Below are 15,569 nucleotides of genomic sequence, written 5' to 3'. Positions count from 1 at the left end.
TTGCCGATCCTTGATAGGTGAATCCGACGCTGACTTTTGTTGTTCTTTTAACTGCTGTTCATGATATCAAAGTCATCAGATGTCTGCTCATCCGCCCATTCCATGGATATTTCCTGGAACAAAAAATGCTAATAGAACAGTTCGTCTAGCAGAGTTATTTGTTGAACAATCCAAAGGTCATTATATCAGATACTTCTCACCACCATATGCATCCTGCCTGTGAATTCTCTCTTTACAGGCAGATCAAGAACATCCCCGGAGAAGAAACACAAAAATGCAACTGTTTTACGTAGAAAAGAGATATTTATTGAACACATTCAACTCCCAAGTCAGAGACGTACTACCTCAACTCATTCATCCGTCCCATGATTTTTTTTTGTTATTCTAGATAAACCAGTTTTATTTTTTAGGTTGTTTATGGAACAAATTCAAGACCCACATTAGGGACATCCCGTCTTTGTTCATTCATCTACCACATGATTTTTTATTATTGCAGATAGAAACCATGAATTTCTCTAGAGCAGTAATCCAAATGCACCCATTCTATTTGAAAATAGTTGTTTGTTGAACAAATCCAAGGCCCTTGGGACAGGCATTCCATCTCAACTCATTAATCCTTTCCCGGATTTTTTATCATTGCAGACAGAAATTCAGAACAAATCCAGGAGAATAACTCAACTGCACAACAAATTATATTTTAAAAAGTTGTTTACTGAACAAATCCAAGACCCACACCATCAACATACTACCTCATTACATTCATCCAGCACTGGATTGTTTCTCATTGCAGCAAGGAACCATGAACGTCTCTGGATCAGTAATCAAAATATAGTTCTTCGTTGAACGAATCCAAGGTCCCTAGGACAGATATTCCATCTCACTCATTCCTCCGTCCCAGGATTTTTTCTCATTGCGCACAGAAGTCTAGAAATATCTTGGAGAGTAAGTGAGTAACCCAAATACACAACGAAGAATCCTAATCGAAGAATGCAGTGCATAACATAGAAATTACTTTTCAAATTCGTGGGATTTCTAATTCATGGGATTAATATGAATTCCATGTCAATGAGTTTTATGTAGAAGTTCTTATTTTCAAATTTCTCAAAAGTAAATACATGTTTACTCAAGAATACCTCTCATATGATAAAAAAGAAAAGGAAATGTAATTTATCATTCTCTGAATGACCATTTAAATGTTTCCTCAAGAGTTGAACCTTATTATATTTCCTCATAATATAATTGTCCAAGTAATCAGGTACCATCAAATAATGGTTAAAAACCATCAACTCGCTCAATCTGATACCTATTAGCATGTTTAATACATATTAAATGGTCAATTATAGTTTCAAAAATCTATTATTGAATGTTTATTAGTTTTTTGTACCCCTCAATCTCAACTCCCCTGTTACATAGTGTTAGGCCCCTAACCAGGCGGCATTCCTTCCCAGAGGCTTGCGTGCTTACTGGGAGGGCATGTTCACGTTATGGACTCATGACATTTAAATGGCTGAGTTCTATTTAGTGCGATTTTGCAACACACAAAGGGCAGCGACGCCTGTCCATAATCTTTCAGGCCATCGCCCCCCTTGTGGTAGCACACTGCTGATGGTGCGCGTGCCCGTTGGCGCTTAGGTGCAATGGATTAGGGTTGACCCGCGCATGCTGGGCGCATGGGCTAACAAGAGCGTGTGTGCAGGCACCAAGCACCACACGCATGCTTGGGACACACAAGCTGGGCGACAATGCTGTGACGTGGCGCGTAAGGCTGTGCGGGTGAACTGCGTGTTTGCGTGCGTGTCGCACGCATTGCATGTGCAGGCGTAGGGGGGAGACATTCCGCAAGGAGACTAAGGCATTGGCGCACAAACAGTGCTGTGGCGCCCCCACGGGTAGCGTTGGGCGTGCTGTGCCCAGCTTGAGGCACTGAATGCAGCGATGTCGCACGGTCCGCGCGCAAAAGGTGTCTTTGCGGGTGCTGGTGTGTGTGATCGCTAAGGCTGGGGTGACGTGTGTGATTGCCACGCCCATGGGTGCCCGGCGCCCGGCGGCCAACCTGGGGCACTCATGTAGCGGCGGAGTCGGCGAGTACGCGCAAGCGGAGCGGTAGGCCCCAAGGCCTGAGAGCGACATTACCAAGGCGCACGACACCTTGTCTTGTTACTTCGGTATCATCCCTCGTCTTCCCCCATATAATGCTTATGACTATGATGTAACCTCTTGCTCATGATATTAATTTAATGACCCTATTCTGCGACGTGGCTGCGCTCCCACCATCTCCTCTAACCCCTTCTATACAAACTTAAGCTATTGCAAAGACTTCGGCTGCAAGAGATTAAGGCTTCTCAGTGTTCTGCTCCAAGCACTGAGGCCGATTCTAGCTCCAAGCACTGCGCGTCAGATTTGAGCACTGTTCCTAGCTCGGGATTTGACCCTGTGACATTTTTACAATAGAGAAATCAAAATACAGGCCATGCAGTTAAGAAATAGTTCCACCGACTAATAAGTTAAATAACAAATTAAAATAAAAATTTATGAGGGAACAAAGAATTGAAAAAAATTCCTTCATAAACTCCTCTAAGAAGCCACCTCAATCCCCACATTAATTTGAACCTTGCCTATCATTAATCAAGTTACCTTAGTTTTCATAGTTAATCATAGGGCATCAAATGTATTCTAGATATCATACTATGTTCTTAAAATATAAAATTATGAGTAATAATCAGAATTTGATTTTGGGGTGACCACAAAAAACTAGAATGGATTTCTGCAGGAACCTCACAATAAAGACATCCCACCCCATTTCATGGTTCAGATGAAAGTTCCAAGTTTCAAAGATCATCGCATTAGCTTCCTAACATCCAATTTCTGCCATTAAACATCTTACATAAAATACTACTCAACATTACAAAAATGGATCACAAACCTTAAATCACATAACATATAATGAGGATAAAATTTGAAAACCTTATAAATTCTGGATATGGAGCCATATTATCTGAGCAAGGATAATATTCTTGTGATTTTATTTCCTTATAATTTAGTATTTTAAATAGTAAAACATTGGGAAGACTCAATTAAATGGATCAAAATGATACTTATCTCTGTTTTTTCTACCTATTCTTGTACAATATCTTCAGAATCATTTGTCACAAATACTTGACCATTGGTTCAAGAGTCATTTTATTAATGACTGATTACATGACTAATGAGCTTACATTTTATGTGTTTCATATGATTCTAGGCCTGCCAATCATGAATCTATTTTGTTGTTAAAAAATATTCATAAATACTCTAGCATGGAGAATGTATCCTCTACGTTACACTATCCAGACAAACTTATGGTGTGGTCAACTTAGTGATGGATTTATGTGGCCGTCAAGCCAAATCACACTACCATGTTTTTATTTAAGTTCCTTGAAAAAATATTAGTTCATATTATTCTAGTGTGATGTTTATAATGAATTCCATGAATACGTGCAATAACATAATGAATTATGATGAGATCATAACACAGTGATTGCTAGTCCTTAAGCGTGTATTCTGAATATTCCTATTCGTTGAATAGATGAGATGGACATCGAATTATCCAAATACAGTAGCACTATATGAACTTTCTTACAGGATAAGCATAGCTAATCCTATGACCATTAGTGTGAGGACATTAAGGACAAATGGTGGGCGCTCTTTGGAGAAAGATTGCACTAAATTGATCTATATGAATGCCTGAATGGTATGATACCTAAACATCGATCAGGCTGTTTCATATCATTGTTGTATAGTGATTCATTGACCTGAGACAACAAGGATATATTGTGGATGGACAACTATGTTTTGACTACGACTTACGACTCTCTAATCATGGGATTCAAACAAGTTTTAGCATGGATATAGAAATAAGTTCATGGAGATGACTGTGTGGTCAAGATGGAATCATTCACCCTCAGTATAGGAGGAGATTGACTCACGAAAGATGATGCACGAAAATCCCTACAGGATAGTAAGAATACTGGAGAAGATTTTCTCCAATGATCCCCGTTATGCGTCAGTACTAACCGAATGATGGATTAGGGTGTGATGATTAACCATGCCCTAAGTCATAAGGGAGTCTCGCGCATATGAAATATTATACAGGTATGGTAACTGATGACATGAAAGGTTACATAAGAGAGTTAAAAGCCTAATCAATATCTTTTAGAGCGTGAGTGTAGCTTGGCACCCCATGGCCTGGAAACTTCACCTCTCGATTGGGTTTGAATTGATCCTCTATTAATTAATATATGTTGATATAGTTAATTAATAAGGTTGGTCAATAAATATTATTGGTACTTAAAGTTATTAAAGATAAAAATATATGGGCCTAGGGCATCACATACATAAGAAAAGGATACTGGAAGATATACTTTATTTTCAAGGGGTTTTATGGAAAAACCTAAATAAGTATAAATAAGGGGGGCACCCATTTTAGGTGCCCACGAAAGCCAGATCTCGAAAGCCCCACCCTTTCTTCTTTCTAGAGTATCTCCACTCATTCCAAAACCTCTTTCATGGTGAGAAGGATCACACGAACTTTAAGGAGTGGTGAACTAGAAGAGGAGATCCAACAACCTTTTAGTCATGTGGATCCCACTGGAGGCTGAGCAATTGATTGGCTTGAAGAAACTATCCTTAGAAGCAAGGGTGGAAAAAGTTACCCACAAGGAACTTATTCTGTTAAAAGTTTTATAGATCACTTATGAAATATTCTAATGCTTCCTGTAGTGAAAAGAAGTTTTCATGCATCAAAACTATAGCCCCATAACCCAAAACTTTAAAACCTTAATCTGTCAGCCTAAGAAGGACTAATGCATTGAGGATTCATTGAAGAGATCTTTATCTGATATTTACACTACTTCATGCCCATCATCTTCCTTGAGTTAGCCTCCTCTTATACCAAGTGGGGATAATCATATCTTAACCACGCAATCACCTTCGTGGAATTGTTGGTTGATATGAGTGAAGACTGTGTGTAATCCTTGATTAGGGACTCGTAGAGCATAATAAAAATACAACCATCAATCCACATGATGCTTTTGGTGTCTCAGGCCTAAGGACTGCATACACAACTATGCCATGAATGAATCTGGTTGATAGTTAGGCGTGAAATGATCCAAGGGTTCACTAGGACCAATTAAAGAACTCTTTCTATAAACAACAACACTCACTATATATCTTTAGTGTCAACAAAACAAAGATACTTCATCATGTATAGATAATAATTCAATTTTACGATATCTTTAAACATAAGTCAAAATTCTCGATGATCTTATCACCTTTGAGATAATAGAATATATTATTCTTTGGTTTCCTGGATTGATTCATCATGAGGCTCAAAAGTGCCATTCATCTCGATGCATCCTTGAAGTTCTACACACGTCAAATCTATGTTCTTGTAACACTAGAAGAAGGATGATTTCTCAAGAAAAAGCTTGCATGGGTAAATTTTATTTCGGGCTTTGTCCTCGATGCCTAAATATAATTTGAATTAAAACCCCTATAGTTTAACTATATTCTCTGATATCTAGTAACCGTATGTATGTGACCCTTTAGTGCCATTTAATGGTATAGTTAATGCCTCCATAAGCCGAATAGCTCTATAATGGTCAACCAATAATTTAACCACATCTAACATATGATGGATATTATGTGGCCGTCAAGCCAATCACACTAACATGTTTCTTTAAGTTGATTGAATAAAATATTTACGTTCATTATTATTCCATGTGATGTTTGTAATGAAGTCTATGACAACGTGCTGTGACTTAGTGTATTATGATGAGATCATACTACAGTGATCGCTAGTCTTTAAACATGTATTCTAAATATCGCTATTCGATGGATAGTCGAGACATACATCAAACTATCTAGATAGAATAGCACTAGTTGATTCTACTTATATGATAAGTATAGCTAATCTTGTGGCTATTAGTGTGGTGACACTAAGGATAGATAGTGGGTGCTCTTTGGAGAAAGAGTTCACTGAATTGATCCTTACAAATCCTAGAATGGTATTATACCTAAATGTCAGTCAGGCTGATTCATGTCACGGTTGTATAAGTGATCCATTGACTTGAGACACCAAGGACATGTCGTGAGTGGATGACTACATTTTGTTATAACTTACGAGCCTCTAATCATGGGATTCAAATGAGTTATAGATCAGATGTAGTAAGAAGCTTGCAGAGATGATTGAATGCTCAAGACCGGATCATCCACCCTCGGTATAAGATGATATTTACTCAAGGAAGAGGATACATAAAAATCCCTGGCCAGGGTAGTGAGGATATTGGAGAAAGAGTTCTCCATTTATCCCCATTATGCATCAGTGCTAATCAAATGATGGATTAGGGTTTGATGATAAACCATACCCTAAGTCGTTCGACAGTCTCGCACGCATGATGAATTATACATATATGGTAACCAATTATGGTAAAGGTTCCATGAGAGAGTTCGAGACTACTTGGTATCTTCTAGAGCATGAGGTGTTGCTTGGCACCCCATGGGCTAGAAACAACCTATCGATTGGGTTAAATCTATCGTTGTTTAATTAATTTATATGTTGATATAATTAATTAATGAGGTTGGCCAATAATTTTTGTTGGGACACTAAAGTTATAAACTAGAATGATACATGTGCCTAGAAGGTCAAACGCACAAGGTCATAAGGACATTGGTGGATATATTTTACTTTGTTGGGTTTTTGAGAAAAACCTTAAGTGAAATATAAAGAGGGAAAGGGATATCATTTTAAGCACCCATGCAAGCCTTTTTTGAGAGGCCATCCCTTTCTTCATTCTCTACATCACTTCTCAACCAAGGAGAGAGTCTCCAAGGAGAGTTGAACAAGAAGAGGTGGAGATCCAAGCGCCGAGTGGTCGCGTAGATACTTCTAGAGGCCGGACACATGAACGGCTTTGGAAAGATCTCAAAGTGAGCATGTCAAGGGTAGAATATGTTTTCCAAAAAGTTACATTCAATGTTGATTTTAAAGGTTGATCATGAATTGATCTACACACTTTCGCATCCATGGAAATGTGTTTTCCATGGACAAACCAAGACACCAAACCCAACAGCATATATATCAATTAATCACATATCAAGTGAACCAAATTGAAAGGTATTTTAACTGACAATTGATTTGTTCCAAGATACTCCATGTGCTCTAAATTATACACAAGGTTCATTAACATTTTTATGGAACTGTTCTGCCATCAAATATTTGTACACATAATCCCTCATTAATATGTGAATTGGTCTCCACATTGGATAGAGCTAGTGAACTGGATAACCATTTTGAGCATTGATCCACGTGCATTCCTTCTACCATTTGAACATATACTTTTAGATTCAATTTATGGGTTAGTTTCGCCATTCTCCCTTCTATTTGACCGCATCATAAAAATGGCTTAAATGCGCTTGAATAATGAGCTTGTTGCGGATTAGTCCTCTTTTATGATTTTGGCCATCAATTGGGTTTCTTGTTCTGGTCTATGCATGGCTTGGGCTTCTATTTTCCACGCATTTTCATTTAAGTTCAACTAATTCCTGTATTTCAAATAAAAGTCAGCTAATATAAGAGAAAAATCCACTTGACTCAAGTGGATCAAGTGCAGATAGTTTTATAAATCAATAAAATACATACAAATAGAGATTAATAAAATAAATTATAATTGTCTCATTTTAAACTTAAACGATGAATAATGCATGTACAACCTCAAAAATAAGTCGCAAAAATAAATTATATAACCACATTTTATATTCACTTAATTTGAAGTTATTACCTACGTTCGTTTATGTATAACCCTTTATTGCCTTATATTTGTTTTAGAGTAACTAGGGTGAAGATCATAAAATTATTTTTTTGGCTAATTGTGATTTAAAAATTAGATAAAAATCTAAATTGATATTGATAAATTACTCATTGACTTCTAATTTAAAAAATAAGAATAGACAATTTTATATGAACACATTCACTGAATATATTAAATATTTATGGACCTTTTGTGATTTCTTTCACACCCATTGTGTATATATCTAGGCCCATAAACATTATATATTCAACATTTATTTCTGAATGCTTATGGAAAGTTTATAGATGAAATACATTTTGATTATAAATGTAGATCCTTTGTGTCATTTAGGGACTGTGTCACACTCAATCCAAAATATAAATTCCCCTAAAAGAATGAATGTTTCTTCATCAGGTAAGAATGTCTTAAATTGATTGTCTTGACTAAAATTTCAAATTTAGGATTCGTTACCTAATTTGAAATTTTGGAGGTCTAATATGAGAAAAATAGTATTATGGCGTTCGAAATTTTTTTAAGCATATTCATGTTGAAAAAAGATTTATATGTGGTCTTGTGAAGAAATAAATCGTTTTTGGCGTTTATGTATAATAACTTCATGTGTTTAAAGTGAATGAAAATTTGTTAGAGTAACTTCGATACCCGAGGCAATTCTTATACCTAATTTTCATAATACATCAACGAAAACATTTGAAATACCCGTTTTTGAATCTTATTAGTCAATATGAATTGATTTGGATATTCAAAAGTCCTAATAAACACTCATATTTTTTATTTATTCATAAGGACATTATTATTTATATATTAATAAGAGATTTTTGAGAAATATTTTGAGTGTATGCTTTAGATTTTGATTTTTTAAGTTTAAAATATTGTATATAATTTTTATTATGAAAATATGAACTCATGATAACAAGATATTTTTAATTGAACTAAGTTCAGGATACCCATTTGGACTTCGTAAGGAAAGTTTTATGTTAGGAAGGGCTGTCTTCATTTTTTTCGATGAATATTGCGTAGAGTGACATCAATGCAACAACTGGGATTCAACCTGACTAAATGAGAAAAAATTAAATTATCAAAATTATTGGACAATTGTTTTTATTTTAATTTAGAGCATAAAACAAAATATTTGAAATAGAAATAGAAAAAAAATTATGACTGTCCCGGTTCAATCTGTATTCATAAGCTTCTTTTAGCTACATTATAAAATAAAATATTGATAGATAATAACAAATAAAAAACTAGCAAAAGTAATATTTTACCCTTTGAATAAGATCAGTTCCAAACATTTCCCGTCTATGATTCTTTATTATCGGTATACTCCAACCTCAATATTACTCTTATCACTCCCCAATCCTCTTCATTTGGGACACGGATGCTAAAGCCCCTAGACCAGTTTTCCAGTTTCGAATCATATGGCTTCAGCATGAAGATTTTCACATAGTGCACCACCACTATCATGGGAAGATTCTGCTTCGCCTATGTAGAACTTCAGTTATCAATTGAGGAATCTCAAACTCCATCCGATATGGTTGAATATGCATGTATTTTTTGGGGACATGCACTCACAACTAATGGTCTCAAGATGGAGTTTTTTGCGATTGAGCACCAACTTCAATACTCTTGTGCCGACACATATTGGGAGCAGAAAACTAAGATAAGTGAGAAGCTTAATGAGGCCATGTGAGGATATGATATATATTATATCTTTAAATTTCATATATTGCAGCTTTTGGATAGTTATAGAAGTACTAAGTTCTTTCACACTTCAATCCAACCTATATCAAAAACAAACTATGCTCCCATTAGGTACGTTTAACCAGGATTTTGATCAGCTGGTAGTGGTTGGAGTTGACAACTTCCTTAGCCTACCTACCTTGTGAATGATGGTGATGGCCGAGGATCTACTGTCCTCTATCCCACGTATGGTGGCTTTTGGGCTCTAGAGGCCTTGATATGGATGAATAAATCAAAATGTTTTGCAGCGGAAGACTTGAACGGAATCGAACGTCATCATTAAAAATATGAAACGAAGTACCTTTGCACGGATCGCATCCGTGATTTCCTGGATCCAGGAGTGAGACAAGTGGAGCTGCTCAAGTGTTCAGCCTCTAGACATGTCCACGCGGTCCTCAACATATCCAATCTCCTCCTTGTTGATGAGCCCTGTTCAATCTCTGTCATTGTCATTACATTGTCTCGAACGCATCGGGAGTGGAGAGGGATTGTGGGCAAAAGGGAGAAGGAGGGGAAGGCCCCTGAATAATTCTGGCCTCATTTATACTAAGTGGGTATTTTTCATAAAAAACCCCAAAACATAAGCATATCTTTTGACGTCCAAAAGACCATTTGCGTGTGACCCTCAAGGCCCATGTATCAATCTACTAAAGGACTCCAGTGGCCCAATAACCTTTATTGCCCTTCCATCATATAGATTAACTAAGGTTGGATAAATTTAACCCAATCGATAGGTCGAGTCTCCAACATGTGGGGCACCAAGCTACACCTCATGTCCTAGAAGATATAAAGGAGTGTGTATCGACTCACTTTTTGTGGAACCTGTTCGTCATCAGTTTACCGTGTATGTATAGTCCCTCATCCACTTGACGCTCCTTGGACGACTTAGGGTATGGTCAACTGTCAAACCCTTATCGGTCATCTGAGTTAGTACTAATGCATTCAGAAATCATCGGAGAACCCTTCTCCGATATTTCACTGCCTTTGCCAAGGACTTCATCACCTCGTCTTCCTTGAGTTATCGCTTCTTATACCGAGAGTGGACGATCCCATCTTGACCACTAAATTGTCCTTGTGAACTTCTTGATGTACCTGAACAAAGACCATTTAGAATCCCATGATTAGAGCCGGTTGCATAGACAGGTCTACATGATATGACGTATGTGGCTCTAGTTGTGGTACAAGAACATAATAGGGCTCCCGTGGCGCATATGTTGGTGCCGACATGTACGGTGAGGTGCCCCGTATGGGTGAGGCGCGGCAGAACACAAGGCCCTTGGTTAGGGCCATGACTAGTAGTCGGACCATATGGTCTGAGGACAGTGTTTGGTCTAGCATTATACGTGGGTCCATTCGGACCAGCCAAGTAACTTTGCGTATGGGATGCAACATGTGTGTTGGGTTCGGCATAGGGAGGGGGTGCTGCTCCATACCGATGTGGAGGTGGTGACCTCGCGATACCAATCAGGAGGTGATGACCTTCGTCTGTGATTCTCCCAATGTTGTTGGCATTGATATCGTTGCTGACGTGCATGTTGCCACTTGGGTTGTCTGGTTGGCAACGGTTTAGCTTCCCTGGCTGGCGGTGGAGTGGGGCTACTCCTCATCGGAGCCTTGTCCGGTCATTGGGGAACTTAGTATGCCGATGGAGCGACTATGTTTCCACTTGACGCCTGCCTAGTTAAAGGGGCCGAGACAGAAGAGACACAGTCCTCAGACTGTGTAGGAATGACGAGTCTAGGTGACCCACTAGATGGAGTAGGGACCTAGGGTGCGGTGTCTCTAACTGCATGAAGAGGCAATTTGGCTTCCACGTCCTCAGGACGTTCATCGTGGTATTGATCGGTTTGTGGATATTTAGGTAGAAGATCCACGATGTCAGGATTGTATATGGGATTCTCTTTAACGTGTTCACAATCTAGAATGTCCCGTAGCTGTGCCCTAGTTTGAACCATTTTTTTATGGTCAACGGTCCCACTTAGGTTCACTATGGGTTCTATAGATGCAATGAAATGGCATGAAATGGATGATATGAATTTTGAGAAATAAAGTGCAGGATGTGAATGAAAATATTACGGATGATATCCTACCGACCATGTTAAGCAAGTGCTAACACAATAGGCTCTGATGCCGAGGATGGATGACCTGATAAGCCAAAAAAATGCACGTAAATTATGTCATTGTTTGGGGTTTTAGACTTATGTAATAAAATTTATAATTTCCCTTAATCACTAAATATGCATATAGAGCAAGTAAGGGGTCGAACCACAGGGAGGCAACAAATGAGAATTTTTATCCAATTTGAATAAATTAATTCAAGAATGAATTAATTTTGCAATTAATAAATCTTAATTATCCTTAATAATATTATTTAATTAATCAAAATTAAGTAAAACTTAATTTTGATTTTAATATTTTGGTCAGAAAATTCAAGATAGGAATATTATAGTTTTAAGCTCAGACTAATTCAGATTATTAATTTCCCAATTATTATAAAATTTAAAACAATTTTATGAATTAAAATTGGGAATTAAATAATCAAGATAGGGATTTTTATTTTGGACTTCAATATAGATGAATTTTTTATTCAAATTTTATTTTTAGGTTTTTTATATATTAAATTAAATTCCTAAACAATAAAAATCGAAATCTAGAGAGAGAAACTTAACAAATTAACCTAGAGAGAGAATGTGAAGAAATTGGGGAAAAGATGAAATCCAACCCTAAATCAAAAATCTAATGAATCAGAAATGTTTAAACTGATGTAGAATTAAGGATAAAAAATCAGATCTTAAATCAGAATCAAAACGAAGTGCTAATTTCATTCAAAACAAACTTCTAGGGCATGTACATTTCGCCCATGGCTCGGCGTTTTAGAATCGTTCAAGAAGATGATTGAAATACAAATCAGAGACTTACAAATTTGAGTTCAGAACCAAGATCTGTCGACTTCAAGAATCCCTCTTGTGTCCTTCCTGGCCAATTGCTTGGGGAGAGCATCCAAAAGTGATTTTCACCCTTTTCCAGATCTCCATTTAAAGATCCAACCGTCTGGATTGTAGAGGGAGAAAAGACGAACCTACCCTCAAAATTTCAGCCAATCCGACTTCTAGATCTCAAGATATCAAGGTTTTAGTGAGGATAAATCTGAATCATTGGATCGTTTTATTTTCTAAAAAAATGATTTTTCCTGATTGGTTGAGCTTATTTCTCGTTTTCCGCCTTATGGGATCACGTGTCGGCCTTCGTTGTCCGCGTCGGCCGCCCGCAATGATTGGAGAACAATCATTGTCCACGTCACCCTGAAATAATAGTAAAAACACAAAGTCTCTCTCTCTCTCTCTCTCTCTTTTATATATTTTAAATCATAAGCCGCTTATTTTGAGTATTCTTCTCGCTCTCTTCTCTCTGTTATATATTTTTAATCGCAAGCCACTTATTTTGACTATTCTTCTCTCTCTCTTCTCTCTGTTATATATTTTAAATCGTAAGCCGCTTATTTTGACTATTCTTCTCTCTATCTTCTCTCTTTTATATTTATATAATAATTATCCACTCATTAGCCCGAATTTCGGGCAAATGACGTGGATACCCCTTAATATATAGATAAATATATTATAAGATGCTAAATAAATTAAATATATGTTATTTAAATATGTAAAAAATCATTTCTTGGCTATATAACGGTCAAAAAATTATAAAAAAATATGGAAAAATTCCAGAAAAATCATGAGAACACTTACCAACCTTAAGCCAAGTATTTAAAGCCCTGCAAAAAATATTTCTTCACTAAAATGAGGTTAAATTCCATGTAAAAAATGATAAAAAATCAGAAATAATAGTAAAATGAGAGTGTAACTGATTTATCTTTATTTTAATATGATAACATGCAAATATAGTCATTATAATACATAAATATAATGTAAAACTCATTAATTAATCATGTTAATTTGCAAGTTATCATGACCCCATCTTAACCACTCAATTGTCTTCGTGAACTTCTTGATGCACCCGAACTAAGACTATGTAGAATCCCATGATTAGAGACTCGTTGGCCATAGTCAAAGTACAACCGTCTATCCACAAGACGTCTTCGGTGTCTCAGGTCTAAGGACCACTTACAATACCGTGATGTGAATCAACTTGATTAACAGTTCGGTATAATACCATTCAGGGATTTGTACGGATCAATTTAGTGAACTCTTTCCACTAAACATCACCCACTATATATCCGTAAGTCTCCACACTGATGGCTACAGGACTGACCATACTCATCATATGAGTGAGGTTATATAGTGATATTCTATCCGGATACTTCTATGTCCTTCTCGAGTATCCTTCGAATAGGAATGTTCAGAACATATGCTTAAAGACTAGTGATCTCTGTATTACAATCTCATCATAATTTACTTAGTCAGATCATGTATTCATGGACTTTATTATAAGCATCGCGCATGCACTATAATGAATATGTTGTATTAATGAACATAGAACGAGATGTGGAATGTGTTATTGGCTTGTCGGTCACATATATTTCCATCAGTGGCACTACCCTCACGACCATTATGTGAGCATGGATGAAGGTTGTGGTGCTCTTGTTTCATATGAACAAAGCCTCATGGCCTGATGGGTACCTAGCATACTTCTTGGAATCCTGAATCATCACAAACTGACTTGGGACTTTTGTGATAGACTTATCTCTCCTGAGTAGTGTAGTTTTGTCAAGGTTTGCCGTATCCATTGTAATATTATGTTAGTAGACATTACTGAAAAACATCATCATCAAACTCAATATCATCAATAAGTCATTTTATCAATTGTCATATGCCACATACGTGCTAAATGTTTCAAAGAGTACTTTTACGGTAGGCCCATCTACTAACAAATACTACTCATAAATTATTCAGTACCATACTAGGTACCCTTATGGATGCAGTCCTTATGATTATCTTGGATGTATGACCTTTGTTGGTCGAACTCTGAATCATTATTTTCATACACTACAACCCAAGATAATAAAGAAACTCAAATGATGGAAGCTTTGTAGTGAGATTGCTCCAATAGTAAGCTAGGTCCCAACGTGACCATCCTATATGTACATTCATGCTTTATCGGAATCACTCTTGTTCCTCTTGGGATACCTTCGGAGAGAAATTATGTACGCAAGCTTGGAATCAAACCATACGGCCCTTGGAGATTATCCCAAACATCTCTTTCTTTCTTATAGATTTATGCATTATGGAATGCCCAATGATGATCAAAGAGAAGCTTATTGGTCACCACATCAACTCGTAACGCAATTGTTACATCAACTCTTTACAAGTTCAAATGATGCTATGATAGAAATATATGTGGTTAGCAAGCCAATTACATATTTCATATCTTGTTTCATGTTCATTAATAGACAGTATTCATTATAGTACATGTGCGATGCTTATAGTGAAGTCCATGAATATATGATCCAATTTTTTGAATTATGATGAGATTGTTATACAAAGATTACTAGTCTTTTAGTAAGTAGTCTAAATATTCTATTTGAAGGATACTCGAGACGGAAATCAAAGTGTCTAGATAAAATATCACTATCTAGCCTCACTTATATGATGAGTATGGCATGTTCTAGAGCCATTATTGTGGAGACACTAGTGATAGATAGTGGGTAATCTCTAGCAGAAAGAGTTCATTAAATTTATCCATATGAATCTATGAATGGTATTATACCAAACCATCAATCAGTTTGATTCATGTCATAATTGTGTTTTTGTAAGTGGTCCTTGGATCTGAGACACCAAAGATGTGTTTTGGACAGAAAATCATACTTTGACTATGGCCTACGAGTTCCTAATCATGGAATTCTAAACAGTATTAGTTTGGGTGCATCAAGAAGTTCATGAAGATGATTGAGTGGTCAAGATGAGATTTTTCACCCTTGGTATAAGAGGAGACATCTCAAGGAAGATGATGTGATGAAGTCATCAGTCAAGG

This window comes from Wolffia australiana, chromosome 10 (assembly GCF_029677425.1).
Source record: "Wolffia australiana isolate 7733 chromosome 10, ASM2967742v1".
Taxonomy (NCBI): domain Eukaryota; kingdom Viridiplantae; phylum Streptophyta; class Magnoliopsida; order Alismatales; family Araceae; genus Wolffia; species Wolffia australiana.
Note: the sequence above shows the minus strand (reverse complement) of the source record.